The sequence below is a fragment of the Coregonus clupeaformis genome, chromosome 5 (genome assembly GCF_020615455.1).
Source record: "Coregonus clupeaformis isolate EN_2021a chromosome 5, ASM2061545v1, whole genome shotgun sequence".
NCBI classification, from domain to species: Eukaryota; Metazoa; Chordata; class Actinopteri; order Salmoniformes; family Salmonidae; genus Coregonus; species Coregonus clupeaformis.
This window is the reverse complement of record NC_059196.1, coordinates 7,025,648-7,040,453: the sequence shown is the minus strand read 5'-3', so window position 1 is coordinate 7,040,453 and position 14,806 is coordinate 7,025,648. Positions and strand designations below refer to the sequence as shown.

At 43.3% G+C, this 14,806-nt stretch overlaps 1 protein-coding gene across 2 annotated transcripts in view; it reads left to right on the top strand.

Moving 5' to 3' along the window:
* LOC121559958 (membrane-associated phosphatidylinositol transfer protein 3-like) overlaps positions 1 to 5,303 on the top strand; it is a 93,477-nt gene extending 88,174 nt beyond the window's left edge. For both annotated transcript variants that reach the window (XM_045212251.1, XM_045212248.1), the window contains one exon: positions 2,499 to 5,303. The gene's annotated coding sequence lies outside the window, so the exon portion shown is untranslated. The remainder of the gene's footprint in view (positions 1 to 2,498) is intronic.
* The last annotated feature ends 9,503 nt before the right edge of the window (positions 5,304 to 14,806 follow it).

Sequence of the window (14,806 nt, the reverse complement as noted above, 5' to 3'; positions counted from 1 at the left end):
GGGGTCTGAATACTTTCCGAATGCACTGTGTATATACAGTGAGGGAAAAAAGTATTTGATCCTCTGCTGATTTTGTACGTTTGCCCACTGACAAATAAATGATCAGTCTATAATTTTAATGGTAGGTTTATTTGAACAGTGAGAGACAGAATAACAACAAAAAAATCCAGAAAAACGCATGTCAAAAATGTTATAAATTGATTTGCATTTTAATGAGGGAAATAAGTATTTGACCCCTCTGCAAAACATGATTTAGTACTTGGTGGCAAAACCCTTGTTGGCAATCACAGAGGTCAGACGTTTCTTGTAGTTGGCCACCAGGTTTGCACACATCTCAGGAGGGATTTTGTCCCACTCCTCTTTGCAGATCTTCTCCAAGTCATTAAGGTTTCGAGCCTGACGTTTGGCAATTCGAACCTTCCGCTCTCTCCACATATTTTCTATGGGATTAAGGTCTGGAGACTGGCTAGGCCACTCCAGGACCTTAATGTGCTTCTTATTGAGCCACTCCTTTGTTGCCTTGGCCGTGTGTTTTGGGTCATTGTCATGCTGGAATACCCATCCACGACCCATTTTCAATGCCCTGGCTGAGGGAAGGAGGTTCTCACCCAAGATTTGACGGTACATGGCCCCGTCCATCGTCCCTTTGATGCGGTGAAGTTGTCCTGTCCCCTTAGCAGAAAAACACCCCCAAAGCATAATGTTTCCACCTCCATGTTTGACGGTGGGGATGGTGTTCTTGGGGTCATAGGCAGCATTCCTCCTCCTCCAAACACGGCGAGTTGAGATGATGCCAAAGAGCTCGATTTTGGTCTCATCTGACCTCAACACTTTCACCCAGTTCTCCTCTGAATCATTCAGATGTTCATTGGCAAACTTCAGACGGGCATGTATATGTGCTTTCTTGAGCAGGGGGACCTTGTGGGTGCTGCAGGATTTCAGTCCTACACGGCGTAGTGTGTTACTAATTGTTTTCTTGGTGACTATGGTCCCAGCTGCCTTGAGATCATTGGCAAGATCCTCCCGTGTAGTTCTGGGCTGATTCCTCACCGTTCTCATGATCATTGCAACTCCACGAGGTGAGATCTTGCATGGAGCCACAGGCCGAGGGAGATTGACAGTTCTTTTATGTTTCTTCCATTTGCGAATAATCGCACCAACTGTTGTCACCTTCTCACCAAGCTGACTGGCGATGGTCTTGTAGCCCATTCCAGCCTTGTGTAGGTCTACAATCTTGTCCCTGACATCCTTGGAGAGCTCTTTGGTCTTGGCCATGGTGGAAAGTTTGGAATCTGATTGATTGCTTCTGTGGACAGGTGTCTTTTATACAGGTAACAAGCTGAGATTAGGAGCACTCCCTTTACGAGTGTGCTCCTAATCTCAGCTCGTTATCTGTATAAAAGACACCTGGGAGCCAGAAATCTTTCTGATTGAGAGGGGGTCAAATACTTATTTCCCTCATTAAAATGCAAATCAATGTATAACATTTTTGACATGCGTTTTTCTAGATTATTTTGTTGTTATTCTGTCTCTCACTGTTCAAATAAACCTACCATTAAAATTATAGACTGATCATGTCACGAACAGAAGAGGACCCAAGAGCGCAAGTTCAAATTCAGAGTTCTTTATTCAAGGTTACAGGCGGGAAGAGGAGTCCCAGGGGGGTCAGGGGTCTTTCAGGGTCCTCCTGTGGGTACCTGTGCTCCGGGGGTCACCAAATGTCCGGGGGTGTCCAGTCCAAGTGCTTAGTGTGTGTGTTCCCCAGTGATGGAGCGGCGTATCGGGCTGAGGGTGGTGAAACGTCTGGGCACGCTCATCTGGTGGTCGGAGACCTGGGGGAACACACACACACAACAGCAATATGAATGGCAGGCAGAAGTACAGATCAGGGCTGGGCAAATATCGTGGTGAGAGACAGAAGGCAGAAACGAGTTACCGGAGGGGCTGAAGATCGGAGAGTAGTCGAGGTCCAGAAGGCAGGTTGGGATAGACGGGGCAGTAGAACAAGGAGGCAGTCAAGAAAGGATCGGTATCACAAACAGGAGTCAGAGCGCAGACAGGCAGGTTACTGGTCCGGGGTTTGAAGACGATCTGACAGGGCTTGGCTGAAAACCAGGGCTTGATATACTGGGAGAGGTAGTGGGGAAATGCAGTTCAGCTGGCAGAGTAATTAGAACAGAGTGAGGCAAGGTGAGGATGGTGAGTGGGAAATGCAGTGCAGCTGGCCAGGTAACAAGAGCAGAGCAGGGCAGGTGGAGCTAGTTAGGCTGAGTAGAGAGAGGGAGGTGAGCAGAGTGGAAGATAATTGAATGCAATTAATGTTGCTACCAGGGAGAGAGAGTGCTCATGACAGATCATTTCTTTGTCAGTGGGCAAACGTACAAAATCAGCAGGGGATCAAATACTTTTTTCCCTCACTGTATATATATATATATGGCTTTGGGCTTTGATTGGAATTTGAACCACTATACTAACTGAATCTTTCTTTTTTTTGGCAGTGTCGTCACCTATATTGGATCTTCTGCTGGTATCAGTTGTGTTAACCTCCTGCTTGGCTGCTTGGCCCTCTACACTTCTTCAACAGCAGGCCTTCTCAACTCCCAGGACTCAGTAGATTATGTCTAATATTCCTCAAGCTTTCGCCTAATGCTTGAAACAGCCATGGATTAATCGTAATGCTGTCTCTCAAACTCAAATTATGTCCAATGTGGCAAAAGTTTTTTCAGTGGCAGTGCTAATGAAACAATGTGTTATCTTTTGTCAAGCAGAGAGAGAGAGAGACACTTTGGTCATTTGTATAATGGTGCAGAAGCACTTGCTGCAGAACAGGAGATCAACACACAGACGCAACCACAGTCGTATGCCAGAAGACTCCCTCTCGTCCCCCACTGGAAATAGTAACAGAGAAGCTCCTGTTGAAACCTATGGAGGAATGTTCTAGCCCAAGCAATACACCATCAGGAGCTGCTCCAGACAGTGTGTTCATTGACCTGCGGTGTTGACAGGTGGCAGAGCTACACTGACTGACTCCTGCAATTATCCTCTATGTAAATAGGACAGACATCTTGTCCCTCTCAATGGTCTGTGTCCCCAGGAGCGCTGTGGGGCCTCTGGCTGCTTCACGCTGGGGACATTAACCTTATGTTCCTCAGCCTGGCTGACCTGAACTAACCCCACTAAAGCCTCAGCCCTATAGCCATCCATACATCTCTCCCTCTCTCATTCAGTCAGTCAGTGAGGCAGAACATGGCTTCAGACAGCAGCCTGGTAGGGGGTCCATGGCCACTGGTTGCTCTGACTTGCACTATCTAAGTACTACAGTATACTGTGGTGCTTGGAGGGCTGTATTTCTCAATCCTAAAGCTTGCGTTGTATCTCAGCACACTCGCTGCAGACTGTGACAATGCCTGTGGAATGCTGTTGCTCCTGCTGGCTCAGATACAATAGCAGGATTTGCTTACTGTTGTGATCTTATATCTGACCCCAGATGTTGAACTACATGTTTTACTCCTTCTCTGTCGAGTTTCTGGGCTTGTATGGATGGGCTGAGTATGATATGCTTTGTATAGCTGTTTGAGGGAATGCTTGTACTGATTTGACCTAAATTGTTTACAGGTTTGTGATGAGATAGACACAGACATCAGAGTAGTCATGACAACCTCCCATGAGGATTGATGAAACAAATGATTTGATATTGTTATGGTCAAAAGTCTAAGACATGGAACTGACAATTGGAAGAGAATAAGTCCTATTAATGTTATATCTTGCAATAGATCCTAACTTTCCTTTCAGGTGAAATAACATCATTCAGAATGCAATAGCTAGCATCCATTTTAGGAAAGCTACATCTTGAACTGTGAGGGTCATTGGGACTAATGAAGGGGTATGTCTATTGATATGAGATACCATGTCACCTTATCATACATTGTACTATGGTGGGTTAGGAAAAGATCTCACCACTCTGTGCAACACACATATTTTTCTATGATGAAATACTGTGTACAGAAATATTTTAAAAGTGTGTTTTTTAAACTTTGTTGTTTAACGTGACTGATAGTTACTTTTGCCTTAATATGTATTTTGTTGTTGTGTAGAATTATGAAAATGACATTATTAACCTTATTGCTTGACCAAAGTATGAGTTTGACATTCATGAGAAAGTACATTGTATCTACTTGATATTTTGTCTTGTATACATTTTAAGTATATTCTAGAATGGAGTCATGCATCATGCATGCACCGGGAGTGTGTGTGTGTATGTGCTTATGTGTAAATGTCTGTATATTCAAGTATTAAGTTCCTGTATAGTCAAGTATTTATGGTGTAAATACTTGGAGCTCCAACATGCTCCTGAACATGTAAGTAAAGACCATGTATTCTGGAAGGAAAAGTCGAAGGTTGTTCAGTGTTGCCTGTTGTTAAAAGCAGGAGTAGTGTGTTGTCATATGGTTCAGATTCAAGATGAGTGTCTCACCAAGGATTATACTGGCAAGTTGTTTATAACTGTCAAGAAAGAGCAAGAGCTTTAGAGTTACCTCAGGGTTTAGTTTCAAACCCATTGACTGGAGAAGAATCCTCTCTGTTGGTTGAAATCAGAAGCTTAGAGAAAGAGAGAGAGAGAGAGAGAGAGAGAGAGAGAGTTAGTTATTTGCTTTCCTCTTTTATTGAACCACCTAGAGTAACACACCTTTGGGCCAGTATCTAAGCTTACTAAACTAATGACAGAACAGTAGCTATATTTAAAACATGTGAATGTAAAACAAAAAGTCCCAGTATCTCCATGTCAATAACATACCAGCAACAATGTCCTGGTCTGGGTGAATACTGTTGAAAGGATGATATACAGTTTGACTTGTGATTTGTATCTTGATCATGGCAATGTCTAACTGATAATTCCTGTCAATATAATGTGTTGTACACTGTAGGATAATCACTGTATTTTCAGCAACACTACCATAGGTGTTGTACAGTAAGACATTTACAGTGATTCCAATTCCTATAACATGTGGTGGGAAGGGCAAAAAAAAATGCCATTAAATATCTTACATAATCTATGTAATTGAAGTGATATTTGTTTATTTATTGTCATGCTATTTTATCTTGATGTAAACTATATGGTCAGAGTTGCACTGCTGCAGAAATCCTATTGAGCATTTTGTACAGATTTAATGTAGTGTAAACATTTGTTTATATGATATGGTTTCCTGTATTTGTGTTATTGGACTTCAACCATCTCTCACTATCCTGTCAGTAATAAAAGAAATAGAGCACAGGCAGATGCTCAATTTGGTTTTAAAACTCCAGTGCTCTTGTGTCTGTATCAGTGGAGGCTCCTCAGAGAAGGAACGGAAGGACCATCCTCCTCAGTGAATTTCATAAAAATAGAAATAGAGAAACATTAAAAAAGTGGTTCTCACCCTCTTCCTTAGACTTACACAGTAATTATGACAACATCCGGAGGACATCCTCCAACCTATCAGAGCTCTTGCAACATGAACTGACATGTTTTCCACCCAATCAAAGGATCAGATAATTAATCTAGTACTGAAAGCATAAGCTACAGCTAGCTAGCACTGCAGTGCATAAAATATGGTGAGTAGTAGACACAAAGAGAAAGACAATGGTTGAACAGTTTTGAACAAATTCATTTCTTCAAAAATGAAGGAGGAGCAAGAAACAGAGAGAGAGAAAGAGCTAGCTATATTTATTTTAAACTTTCACTTACTTGGCTAGCAAATGCAGCTAGCTAGTTTAGCCTACTCAAACACCCGGCTCAAACAGAGGGATGCTATGTTAGCTAGCTGGCAATGACTATCCAACACTGGAACTCTTCCAAGTCAAGGTAAGCTTTTGGTTTTACTAATTTATTGTCGGTGTAACTGCTAAACTGCTTACTGACTGTACACTGTACTGTATGATTGTAGCGGTTTACTAACGCGTTAGTTCTATTAGCTATGTTGTTACTTTAGCTAATATGGTGACAACAATGTAGGCTGTGTGTAGCGATTATGATATGAAGGTTTGGCCTGGAAAGGTTTTTTCGCCTGGTCACAGACAGCTGATGTGTTGTGCATTGAAGTCCACAAGCGAAAGGAAAAGGTGTTCGGAGTAGAGCGCATAGATGCGAGAAGGAACACAACGAGTTGTTTGTATATGGTTATGAAAGTTAACTGTTTGCATGTGATCAGAGGTGTATTCATTCCGCCGATTCTGTTGAAAAACTTTTCGCAAACGGAACAGAATGGGGATAAACATACTTGAATTTGTCCAATAGAAACTCTCATTTGCAACTGTTGGACTAATAATTACATCCTAGATCAGCTAGATGCAGGCAAGACTGTGCTAGGCAGTATTGAATGTGTCACTGTCTGTCCATGTGTCTGTCTGTCACCTCAAATCTTTCTCTTGACCTGTGTGCACATACGTTGTAAACTTTCATTCATAGGCTAGGTTGTAGCAACCTCATGATGGGTACAGGGAAAATTATAGTATTATATAGTAGCCTAAACCTATCGATGTTACATTGAACTGGGTGAATGGAATATGAATGACAGTCATCCAATATGCTGTAATAGAAATAAGGCCATGCTCATTAAAATAAATATTGTCCTCATCTTAAACGGCACCGACCGCCACTGGTCTGTATTAATAACATTCAAAGCTAGTAAACTACCATTCAGAGACAATCAGAGCTACCTAATCCCTGTAGTGAAGTACTAGCTGCCAAATACCTATGAACTACAAGTATATTCATTTGCTACTCTGATCTGATAGAGCACAGACAAAGGTTCAATTTGATTTTAAAACTCCATTGGCTTTTGTTTCTTAGTTATCTTATAATAATAATAATATGCCATTTAGCAGACGCTTTTATCCAAAGCGACTTACAGTCATGCGTGCATACATTATTATTTTTTTGTGTATGGGTGGTCCCGGGGATCGAACCCACTACCTTGGCGTTACAAGCGCCGTGCTCTACCAGCTGAGCTACAGAGGACCACCTTCAAAGCTACTCTTATAGACCCTCGGGACTTGATTCCTGTAGTGAAAAGCTAGCTGCTAAATACACTATACAGTTGAGCGAAATATGTTTGGTACTGTGACCTGAGGTGCCTGTGATAAACTGAGTTGTCTGAGTTGTCTCCTCCAGTTTATTCTCCAGCTCTAATAATCAGTCCTGGGCACTTCATCCCATCATTCTAATGACTCCATCAAGCATTTACATTTACATTTTAGTCATTTAGCAGACGCTCTTATCCATTATCACACATCTTTGTGCAGACCTCTTCTTAATATTTATGCTAATCCACAGCTATTTGGAAAGCTTCACCAGATAGCCCGCATTGTGAAACGTAACCCTGAATGCTGAATGAGGTTTTTAAAACTAGGCAACCAATTCCCCCATCACACTCTTATTTTGACTTCCTGTATCCTTATCCTTGGTGTTATGCATCTCATTTGTCCTTGATATATAAATAGGGAGAAAAGTTTGGTCACAGGAAGTCTATAGAAAACAGTGCCTACTTTTAGACACCATTTGTCATACTGCCAACCCCCTCTGGCCGATCAATATCTGGAATCAAGGCAGTTTCCCTATAAGACTCATGTACTCATTGTCACTGGTAATGCCAAAGTCAAACAAAACATTGACCTATCCATCAAATACAAAAAGCTTTTTAGACTTTATTGTATAGGGATTGTGATCACTGCAACTATATGTATCCTCATTCACAGTTAACAGTATGTAGTAACTATTGTTCTTTCTAATAGTTTATTAGAGTTCCACCATTACCTCTCTTCTAGCCACATAAAGAATTCCCTTAGTTGTAAAGGCTTTTTGAAACCTGGCAGGGTTGTTCCTTTGGCCTTTGATAGGAGTCGTGACTTCCATCTCATTCAGTTTGATTAACTGCTCTTGAATTCTTTGGCTGCAAAGCTATTCACTTAAATGGTCGACAACACAGCAGAGGGCCATCATGCAATCACTTTGAAATATGGCTCACACAGCGGGAGAGAGGGGACTGGAAAGAGAACAACATACTCAACACACACACTCATCACAGCACATAAACTATATATACAGAAGTATGTGGACACCCCTTCAAATTAGTGGATTTGGCTATTTCAGCCACATCCATTGCTGACAGGTGTATAAAATCGAGCACACAGCCATGCAATCTCCATAGACAAACATGACAGTAGAATGGCCTTATGTCAGCACAAGAACTGTTCATCGGGAGCTTCATGAAATGGATTTCCATGGCCAAGCAACCACACACAATCACCATGCGCAATGCCAAGCGTCGGCTGGAGTGGTGTAAAGCTTGCCACCATTGGACGCTGGAGCAGTGGAAACTCGTTCTCTGCAGTCATAAATCACGCTTCACCATCTGGCAGTCTGACAGACTAATCTGGGTTTGGCGGATGCCAGGAGAACGCTACCTGCCCCAATGCATAATGGCTACTGTAAAGTTTGGTGGATGAGGAATAATGGTCTGGGGCTGTTTATCATGGTTCGGGCTATGACCCTTTGTTCCAGTGAAGGGAAATCTTAACGCTACAGCTTACAATGACATTCTAGACGATTCTGTGCTTCCAACTTTGTGGCAACAGGTTGGGGGAGGCCCTTTCCTGTTTCAGCATGATAATTCCCTGTGCACAAAGTGAGGTCCATACAGAAATGGTTTGTCGAGATCGGTGTGGAAGAACTTGACTGGCCTGCATAGAGCCCTGACCTCAACCCCTATCGAACAACTTTGGGATGAATTGGCATGCCGACTGTGAGCCAGGCCTAATCGCCCAACATCAGTGCCCGACCTCACTAATGCTCTTGTGGCTAAATGGAAGCAAGTCCCCGCAGCAATGTTCCAACATCTAGTGGAAAGCCTTTCCAGAAAAATGGAGGCTGTTATAGCAGCAAAGGGGGGACCAACTCCATATTAATGCTCATGATTTTGGAATGAGATGTTCGATGAGCAGGTGTCCACATACTTTTGGTCATGTAGTGTATGATACAATAGGTGACCCTTGTAACACGCTAGGTAATCCATGTATTTGATTGAAAGTGGTCTCAAGACACCTATGGAGTCCCACTGAAAGCGGTTGTTATGATTTGTAGAATGTGAACTGAAATAGCCCCTAGCAGCACAGCACTTCAGTGCTCATAAAGACTGAAGAAATATCAGTCTGCATGTCTTGGTTATGAAACAGAAGAATAAAGCAGCCAAACAGGGGATTGGAGAACTCAGATGGCGTGCAGCAGCAGATCATGTTTTGTTCATTGTGAGTCATGCAAAATATTATTGGCTAGTATATCAGAATTGTTATTTACAGGACATAAACTGTAGGTCTACTTGCACAGCAGTAACATTACAGCTCATACATTGCCAGAATGATTTAGCACCAGCAGAACTCTCTACTAAACCTCTCTATGTCAGGTAGTTACAGAGCATGTCACCACATGCAAGTGCTGAATCAGTGGAATTGTTATTCCTGGACACCAATCCAAGGCTTAATTTGTCCTGTGATGCCACAACAAGGATGACATGCTTTAAACTCTGCTTAGATAAACAGCCCAGTGCAGCCCAGAGAGAGAGATAGAGAAAGAGATTCCTCTGAGGGCCAGCCAGACTCTCTCTCTCACACACCACACACTCCGCTGAAGCACATTCCCCAACCCAGCAAGGTCATACAGATAAAGTTTCCCCTGACAATCCAGCGTGGGAAACCTATACTGCTGTGCTTTCTTTACAGAGGCTACTATTAGTTTCCAACACTGTAGAAGGGCATAATATTGGCAATTCATTCTTTAGATTACTTTATGTATTCATTACTTACTCTTATATAGTGTTTTCCATCACAATACTTTCTAAATGGAAATGTTATATTTTTAATAATATGCCATTTAGCAGACGCTTTTATCCAAAGCAACTTACAGTCATGCGTGCACACATTTTTTTGTGTATGGGTGGTCCCGGGGATCGAACCCTGTCACGCCCTGACTCAGGGGACGCTTAAATGTTGAGTCAGGGTGTGTATATTCTTTGTTGTGTGTTTTCTATGTTTATTATCTGGTATGTGTATTTCTATGTTGGCCGGTGTGGTTCCCAATCAGAGGCAGCTGTCGCTCGTTGTCTCTGATTGGGGATCATACTTAGGCAGCCTATGGGCACTACTGAGTTGTGGGATCTTGTTCCGTGTAAGGTATGTTGTGTGTGCTACCTTGGACTTCACGTTTCGTTTCATTTGTTGTTTTGTCGTTGTGTTTATCAGTAAATAAACATGTACGTATATTACGCTGCGCCTTGGTCTGTCCCGTCATTAAACAAACGTGACAAACCCACTACCCTGGCGTTACAAGCGCCGTGCTCTACCAGCTGAGCTACAGAGGACCACTTTAAATATAATTAATTTGGTCTCTGCTTTCTATTTAAACTCAGTGGACAAAAAATAAATTGCCTTAAAATGGATTTGAATAAATGCCCTTTAGAAAAAAAGGTCACGCACCCGGAACCACAAAACTGTCCCTATCATTTATCAGACGATTCCCACACTGGCTATGTCTTTGGATTCGACAGCCAGTTTGCATGGTCTCATCTGATCTGATTTGAGCTATTGACCAAAAACCATCAATATTTAACTGACTTTAATGGTTTTATTCCCCTGGATCTCAATAGGAGAGCTGCAGGAGGAGCCCTTGTCTTTTCACTATGCATGCAGGCCATGAATATGTAACTTTATAGAATCACATTCATGAGAATGTAGCTGAATCATTCTCTTTGTCTGCCAGAGCCCAGGCATGGTAAGACCTGGCAAGGTGACAAGTTTTTAATAAGCAAAGAATATAATAGAAAATAAGTTCCTTCAGTCACAATCAATAATCATTTTATAATCGACCAGAAATCAAAGTATTGTTAGGCTTCAGTTCTTTATTACTCAGGTCAAATACATTTACATTTACATTTACGTCATTTAGCAGACGCTCTTATCCAGAGCGACTTACAAATTGGTGCATTCACCTTATAGCCAGTGGGATAACCACTTTACAATATGTTTTTTTTTTCTTTCTTTCTTTCTTTGGGGTGGGGTAAGGGGGGGTAGAAGGATTACTTTATCCTATCCCAGGTGTTCCTTAAAGAGATGGGGTTTCAAATGTCTCCGGAAGGTGGTGAGTGACTCCGCTGTCCTGGCGTCATGAGGGAGCTTGTTCCACCATTGGGGTGCCAGAGCAGCGAACAGTTTTGACTGGGCTGAGCGGGAACTGTGCTTCAGCAGAGGTAGGGGAGCCAGCAGGCCAGAGGTGGATGAATGCAATGCCCTCGTTTGGGTGTAGGGACTGATCAGAGCCTGAAGGTACGGAGGTGCCGTTCCCCTCACAGCTCCGTAGGCAAGCACCATGGTCTTGTAGCAGATGCGAGCTTCAACTGGAAGCCAGTGTAGTGTGCGGAGGAGCGGGGTGACGTGAGAGAACTTGGGAAGTTTGAACACCAGACGGGCTGCGGCATTCTGGATGAGTTGTAGGGGTTTAATGGCACAGGCAGGGAGCCCAGCCAACAGCGAGTTGCACTAATCCAGACGGGAGATGACAAGTGCCTGGATTAGGACCTGTGCCGCTTCCTGTGTAAGGCAGGGTCGTACTCTCCGAATGTTGTAGAGCATGAACCTACAGGATCGGGTCACCGCCTTGATGTTAGCGGAGAACGACAGGGTGTTGTCCAGGGTCACGCCAAGGCTCTTCGCACTCTGGGAGGAGGACACAACGGAGTTGTCAACCGTGATGGCGAGATCATGGAACGGGCAGTCCTTCCCCGGGAGGAAGAGCAGCTCCGTCTTGCCAAGGTTCAGCTTGAGGTGGTGATCCGTCATCCATACTGATATGTCTGCCAGACATGCAAGCAGAGGAGAGAGAGTTAGCTTTAGCAGTGCGGAGAGCCTCCGTGATAACAGAGAAGAGCAGTCTCAGTTGAATGACCAGTCTTGAAACCTGACTGGTTTGGATCAAGAAGGTCATTCTGAGAGAGATAGCAAGAGAGTTGGCTAGAGACGGCACGCTCAATAGTTTTGGAGAGAAAAGAAAGAAGGGATACTGGTCTGTAGTTGTTGACATCAGAGGGATTGAGTGTTGGTTTTTTGAGAAGGGGTGCAACTCTCGCTCTCTTGAAGACGGAAGGGACATAGCCAGCGGTCAAGGATGAGTTGATCAGCGAGGTGAGGTAAGGGAGAAGGTCACCGGAGATGGTCTGGAGAAGAGAGGAGGGGATAGGGTCAAGCGGGCAGGTTGTTGGGCGGCCGGCCATCACAAGTCGCAAGATTTTATCTGGAGAGAGAGGGGAGAAAGAAGTCAAAGCATAGGGTAGGGCAGTGTGAGCAGGACCAGCAGTGTCATTTGACTTAACAAACGAGGATCGGATGCCGTCAACCTTCTTTTCAAAATGGTTGACAAAGTCATCCACAGAGAGGGAGGAGGGGGGGGAGGAGGATTCAGCAGGGAGGAGAAGGTGGCAAAGAGCTTCCTAGGGTAAGAGGCAGATGCTTGGAATTTAGAGTGGTAGAAAGTGGCCTTGGCAGCAGAAACAGATGAAGAAAATGTAGAGAGGAGGGAGTGAAAAGATGCCAGGTCCCCAGGGAGTCTAGTTTTCCTCCATTTCCGCTCGGAAATACATGATGTTTCTTACCGGCAGGGTGTTAGACAAAATAAAAAAAATAATTGCAACATTTCCGTAACTGTGTAGGTACCGTTGTAGAGCACATCTCTTACTTCCAGCACTGTGAAAGACAGAAACGTTTTTATTTTTTTACCCAATAAGTTGACTGAGAACAAGTAGCGATTCTAGCATGTAAATCTTGGTTGGGCAAATTCAAAAAAATAAATATATAAATATTCATGCCAACAAAGCCCAACACTAAACAAACATTAATTGCACTATAACGGTGACAAACGGTGCCCATAAACAGTTAGGGCCTACATAAAGCAGTCCCAACACCTTACCGCTGCTACACCTGGCTATCAGCGGAGCCTTGTCTGGCAGCGAAACAGTTAATTCAGCCTCATTTACTGCTTAAAAAAAACATAGCTGATATGGCTGACTTTCTTAAACAAATGTGGTTTCTACTGGCAATTGAGATTTACAAACTATGGCATAAGGGGACAACAAGCAGATAAGAGGCAATCCGTAATTTCGATTAAGACATTAATGAGCGAGCGAGGACGGACGTTGTCAATATAAATATTTGTTCAGCACCTTTGACATGTACAGTCGTGGTCAAAAGTTTTGAGAATGACACAAATATTAATTTTCACAAAATCTGCTGCCTCAGTTTTTATGATGGCAATTTGCATATACTCCAGAATGTTATGAAGAGTGATCAGATGAATTGTAATTAATTGCAAAGTCCCTCTTTGCCATGAAAATGAACTTAATCCCCAAAAAACTTTTCCACTGCATTTCAGCCCTGCCACAAAATGACCAGCTGACATCATGTCAGTGATTCTCTCGTTAACACAGGTGAGAGTGTTGACAAGGACAAGGCTGGAGATCACTCTGTCGTGATGATTGAGTTAGAATAACAGACTGGAAGCTTTAAAAGGAGGGTAGTGCTTGAAATCATTGTTCTTCCTCTGTTAACCATGGTTATCTGCAAGGAAACACGTGCCATCATCATTGCTTTGCACAAAAAGGGCTTCACAGGCAAGGATATTGCTGCTAGTAAGATTGCACCTAAATCAACCATTTATCGGATCATCAAGAACTTCAAGGAGAGAGTTTCAATTGTTGTGAAGAAGGCTTCAGGGCGCCCAAGCAAGTCCAGCAAGCGCCAGGACCGTCTCCTAAAGTTGATTCAGCTGCGAGATCGGGGCACCACCAGTGCAGAGCTTGCTCAGGAATGGCAGCAGGCAGGTGTGAGTGCATCTGCATGCACAGTGAGGCAAAGACTTTTGGAGGATGGCCTGGTGTCAAGAAGGGCAGCGAGGAAGCCACTTATCTCCAGGAAAAACATCAGGGACAGACTGATACTCTGCAAAAGGTACAGGGATTGGACTGCTGAGGATTGGGGTAAAGTCATTTTCTCTGATGTATCCCCTTTCCGATTGTTTGCGGCATCCGGAAAAACGTTTGTCCGGAGAAGACAAGGTGAGTGCTACCATCAGTCCTGTGTCATGCCAACAGTAAAGTATCCTGAGACCATTCATGTGTGGGGTTGCTTCTTAGCCAAGGGAGTGGGCTCACTCACAATTTTGGCTAAGAACACAGCCATGAATAAAGAATGGTACCAACACATCCTCTGAGAGCAACTTCTCCCAACCATCCAAGAACAGTTTGGTGACGACCAATGCCTTTTCCAGCATGATGGAGCACCTTGCCATAAGGCAAAAGCGATAACTAAGTGGCTCGGGGAACAAAACATCAACATTTTGGGTCAATGGCCAGGAAACTCCCCAGACCTTAATCCCATTGAGAACTTGTGGTCAATCCTCAAGAGGCAGGTGGACAAACAAAAACCCACAAATTCTGACAAACACCAAGCATTGATTATGCAAGAATGGGCTGCCATCAGTCAGGATGTGGCCCAGAAGTTAATTGACAGCATGCCAGGGCGGATTGCAGAGGTCTTGAAAAAGAAGGGTCAACACTGCAAATATTGACTCTTTGCATAAACTTAATGTAATTGTCAATAAAAGCCTTTGACACTTATGGAATGCTTGTAATTATACTTCAGTATACCATAGTAACATCTGACAAAAATATCTAAAAACACTGAAGCAGCAAACTTTGTGAAGACCAATACTTGTGTCATTCTCAAAACT